This window comes from Pinus tabuliformis, chromosome 7, assembly GCF_031772625.1.
Source record: "Pinus tabuliformis cultivar Carrire ecotype Pingquan chromosome 7, CPIR1, whole genome shotgun sequence".
Lineage (NCBI taxonomy): Eukaryota > Viridiplantae > Streptophyta > Pinopsida > Pinales > Pinaceae > Pinus > Pinus tabuliformis.
The window spans coordinates 500096532-500102342 of record NC_142293.1 but is presented as its reverse complement, the minus strand read 5'-3'; positions in this window follow the sequence as shown (position 1 = coordinate 500102342).

The following is a 5811-nucleotide window of genomic DNA, read 5'->3' as shown; positions in this document are numbered from 1 at the left end:
CAATTTTTGTGTCTTTGTTATGTTGATGCATCTTGATATGTTATGTACGAATTTCATTTATAATGCTTATATGATGCGTGAATGTATGTAATTATGTTGGTCAATCGAATGCAAGTAAGAACATCTGTTTACACGGTGCTAACTATGATTGTTTAATAAGATAAGCAAGTCACTTAGACTAATTTGGGAATCTACACGGTACACTGCCATAGCAGCGTGAAAGTACCTGAGCCGCAGGTTAGGGCTGCACGAAGGTTGATCATACCCTTTTGCGGAGGTATTGAAGGGCAGAATAGAGGGCTCATCTAGCAAGACTTAGATCGAAGAGACCTGAGTGAAGGTAGGAATAAGAGGAATAAACCGACATCGCGACCATCTCAGGGTGCGGAAACTTGGTTCTAGCATCCCCCCATACTACTTCGGGTGAGACTTCAGTTCGCGCTCCATGGGCTGGTGCCGAAAGGGCCAGTAGTGTAGGGATTTGTTCGGCTAATTAACACTGAACTTGGGTCAAGCCCTAATAAGCCAACAAATGGTTCCATTGACGTGATTGGAATTTTCATAAGAGATGTGTGATGTCATATCACTGGAATCCAACTAAGAAAGAGATCGGAGGCTAGTTGGATAGGAAGATCCACAAATTCGTGGCATAGGAGAACAGAATCCTGCGACTGACAAAGGAACAGTGGTTGGACAAATACATATATACAGAGATCCATGAAATATTTTTTTGCTCCTTTCTGGTTGAGCTATATGAGTGGATCGCGAAGCTAGCAGATAGCCAAGGAAGGTGGAAACTTGACAGTCCTATTGTTTGGACCCCGAAGCTAGTACAGAAATTGGAAGCATCTGAGGACAAGATCACCTGCGCTATCGATCATTGGCTCGATCGCGTCATAGGAGGATTTGTGACTGAATTCGTGGTCGACACCTCAGTTAGCTATAGTGAGGTGGAGTGTCGCTTTTTCAAAGGACCGTGAGGTAAGTACGTGAAATATTTGAATCCCTGGATTAAAATGTTATTGTGCGAAAAACGGTTACCTTGATGTTCGGAGCTATGCGAAGCGGAAAAACTTACACGAATGAAGGAAAAAAGGGTCCTGAACATAGTCCATTGGTTTCGCCTCCACGAGGTGACAAAGAGGGAGTAGCGCATGTTTCTCCGCGAAGTGTTATTCAGATAATAAGACAAGAATTCCTGCGAATACCACCTCCACCCACACCACCTCCAACTTCACCACCATCGCCTACGACTTCACCCATACCACCTCCACCTTCACCGTAGTTCAGTATGGAAAATTCAGTGAAGTTTCCTTTGTTCAAAGGCTTGGGAAATGAGGACCCAAACCAATTCTAGTTCGTTGTGAAAGCCATATGGGAAGCTCATAAATAAGGCGACATTGGTTAGTGCTCTGCAAGATCGCGTGCTAACCTGGTATATAAAGTACTCTAATGATAACCCGAATGCTGGAGTGGCAGACATCCAGACAGCACTAAAAAGAGAATTTAGTAGGCCTAAATCTAAGGCACAATTGATTTTGGGATTCAAGGAAATCACGATGCAACCAGGCGAGACACCTTGGGATTTAGATCAGAGGTTGAAGTGTAAGATCCACGAAGCTAACATGAACTTAATAGATGGACAACATCGCGAATGGTTTGTGGCTTTGCTCCTGCCACACTTAAGGGTTGCGCTGCCGCAGCAGAAGATAACAACTCAGGCAGAGGCCTTGGAGATTGCCATGAGGTTGCATGAAACACTGATACAAGATCCAAATCTAGGGGTTCAACAGATTCACACACAGTTGAAAAATCTTTGCCTCGAGATGAAAAGTTTGAAGCAAGATAGAACAGTTCGTCCAGAGGTGCGCGAAGAGGTATGGTGCCTGAAATACAAGAGTCAGGGGCATGACAAAGACCATTGCCCGGTCTTTGCAAACTATATGGCAAGAGGAGGACCGATGCCTTTGAGGCCAGAAGCTCAAGTAGGATCAAGCGCGGGGCCTGCATTGTGGTGTGCTATATGTGAGGTAGTAGGAAAACATGCCACGGATAACTGTCATTTGCTATAGAAGTTTGTACAGACACCGCAACAACTGTTCTGCAAATTTGTAGGTCGATAGGGCCTAATGAGCGTAATTGCAGGAGTTATGAATTGATGATGGATAGAAATCCCGCCTATGGAGTTCAGGCAGAAATGCGGCCCCCTGACCAGGGCACAGGGATGGCGCAGACATGATTTTAGGGGAACGGATGAGGCCAAGGTAGAGGAGGACCTGGCAGAGGTCAGGGGCAGTTGATCTGCTACAATTGCAGAGGACCAGGACATTATGCTAGTGATTGCACTAACCCAACATGTTCGTCGTGCAAGTACTGCAATTTTTTTATCATGAAACGGAAGACTGCCCTATGCTAATAGCAAGGATACGTGACAAAGGGGCGCTACCACCTCCACCGACTCAGAACCTGCAAATGATGAGATCTGAGCCACGCGAAGAGGATCCAAACGTGAATATAGTGCTTCGAAGCAGAATCACAACAAGAGATGACAAGGGGAAACAACCCGAAGACAGTACATGGGTTCACAAAGCCCCGACGAAGGAGGCTGAGTTCGATTTGGAATGCACACGTGAAACATTCATGGAAGCAAAGAAGAGCTTCACTGAGGCCTCCACCTCGGGAAGTAGGGATAATCCTAATAAGAAGATGGATCCTTCTATGCTCACAACCTTCTTGGAGACCTGTATGAAGTTACTACACGATAGTAAGACTGTGAAGGGGTTACAAGAGCTCATAAATAGATACGCCAAAAATGCTCCGGGTGAGCCACGCGTAGTATGAAAGATTGGTAAGCATAAAACAAGAATGAGACGGGAGATGAGACTGACCGCGCAGATAGGAGAGTATGAAATGGATCATGTTATTTTGGACCAAGGATCATATGTGAATGTCCTATCGAAGCATACTTGGGAAAGAATGGGGAGACCCACGCTGCAATGGTCTCTGATTCAACTAAGGATGGCGAATCAGCAGAAGATCATCCCCATGGGGCGGCTGCAGAGGGTGACCATAAATATTGAAGGTGTGAGCACGTTGGCTGGATGTGAAGTAATAGAAATTGTGGATGACAACAACCCCTATCTTGTGCTCCTGGGAATTGATTTGGCTACTGACATGAACGGGGTAATCAACCTAAAGAAGCGAAAGATGATATTTGAGAAGAAATCGCTACGCGTAATAGTACCCCTATATCTTGCTGAAGGATCGCACTATACTGAACCAGTCCGCGATTATGAGAGTGATGACGATATGGACTGTATCTATAAGATAAAAACATGAGACCAAGATTGGGTGAATCTCACCGCGTATGGATGAATTACATGGGATCGCGAGAGTTTCTACACCTCGGACTCTGATGAAGAGTTAGAGCACTGTCAGAATCAGTTACATGAAGTGACTACACTGAGATGCAACATGATGACCCGTTCGTTGCATTGTGTGTCCTCAGAGGTAAGAAATCTACCTACTTATGATGACCTGAATGAGGTAGATATCTTTTTGGATGCATTTGAAAGGGAGGTACTAGAAAACAAATGCTTCCAAGCGTTGGACTGGGCATTACGCGCTACGCCCATAAGATGGTGGGATACGTATAAGGGAAGCTTTGATGATTGGCGCGAATGTTGAAGGATGACGAGAACACACTTTGGGAAGACGAAGATGCAAATGACAGACAAGTATGATGGGCAGGATGATCCGCGCGCGCACTTGGCCAAATGGGTCCAGGTTTATGGCGAGAATCCCCAACCTGAATGGGTGCACTTGTTCTGTCACACCCTAGATGTCGTCTCGATGAACTGGTACGTAGAAACAGAGCTCTACCATGGTACAGGTGAATTGGATATTTTGCGCAAGGGATTCATAATGAAATTCAATTTTGAAGATGGGTTTGACTGTATTGATGAGGCGCTACAAGAGGTGAAAGCAGCAATCTTTAGGATACCTCAAGATCCTTTGGACCTGATTCAACATGAGTGGGCTACTCACTTGAGTCACGCGTTGGAATGTTATAATGTAACTGCTGAAGAAGAAGATGAGAATCCGCGAAAGATTAACATTCCTGAAATAGAAGGTCAGCGCGAGGTTGAAGGACTGCAAATTGAAAACCCTGATATCACCACACCTATGGAGAAATTGTTGAAGAAGGACGTCACATTCTGTTGGAACAAGGACTTTAAGAATAGCTTGGATATATTGAAATAAAAGATGGTCACCGCGCCGATTCTAGTCTTCCTAGATTGGAAGAAGGAGTTTCATGTACATGTCGACGCGTCATGGATAGCGTTGGATGCAGTACTGACACAGGGTGGCAGAGGAGATTTGGACCATCCTATCGCGTTCGCAAGCCAAAGACTATCCAAAGAGGAGAAGAACTATTCCACCACCGAGCGCGAAGGGTTAGCCATGGTGTATGCGCTCCAGAAGTGTATGCACTACTTGTTGGGTGACCATTTTAAGATGTATACAGATCACTTCACGCTGAATTACCTAGTCAATAAGCCTGTGTTGGGGGGGAGAATCTGCATATGACTCTTATTGTTCCAGGAGTATGATTTTGAAGTTATTGTGAAGCCTGGACGACTGAACGCAGGACTAGACCATCTGTCGTGCATCGAAATAGGGGAGGAACCCACTTATTTGGAGGAAGGATTGCCTGACGCGCAGTTGTTTGCAGTGTGCATCGCGGATGGTCATTTTGAGGATATAATACACTTCCTAACAACAGGAAATGCCCCGGAAGGATACATTGTCCAGTAGAAGAAGGAATTAGTGGTGCATGCGGCAGATTTCTCTGTCATTTCTGGGCATCTGTACAAAATGGGGTCTGATGAGATATTGCGACGATATGTACTCGAGTTTGAAAGAAGCAGCATCCTCGCGGACGCTCATGGGGGTGCCGCGGGAGGAAATTATGTAGGAAGAGAAACTGCGGAGAAGATTCTACGCGCAGGGTTGTGGTGGCCAACCCTCCATTAGGACTCAAAAGCGTATTGCAAGGAGTGTGATGTGTGTCAAAGGACTGGCAGGCCATCGTGAAGGGATGAGATGCCTTTGAATCCATAGATGACGTTGCAACCCTTTGAGAAATGGGTGATAGATTTTGTGGGACCCATTCAGCCCCAAGGAAAGATGGGAGCAAGGTACATTATCATCGCGACAGAGTATTTGACTCATTGGGCGGAGGCACAACGCATGACGGATTGCACAGGCATGACTGCTACAAAGTTCCTCTTTCAGTATGTACTGACGTGATTTGGATGTCCAAAGATCTTGATGAGTGATCGTGATACGCACTTTCTGAATGAGACGATCAATGCGCTGACGAAGGAATTTCAGGTATATCACTAGAAGAGCACACCTTATCACCCACAAGCTAACGGGACGGTGGAAGCATTCAATAAAGTGCTGGAAAGCGCACTGACCAAGGTTTGCAATGCTCAGTGAAGTGATTGGGACCTACACATACCTGCAGTACTATGGGCTTATTGAACGACATGCAAGAAGTTGACTGGACAAACCCCCTTTAGGCTTCTCTATGGGGTTGAAGCAGTAATGCCTATCAAATATATTGTGCCTAGTCTGTGCATAGTAACGCTCACAGGTATGATGGATCGTAGAGCCTTGGAGGATAGGCTTGCACAGCGGGATGAGCTTGAGGAAGAAATATTTCTAGTTGGATTTCACCAACAGGTCCAAAAGCAGCGCGAAAAATCCTGGCATGATCGACACATTAAGCTGCACACCTTTAAG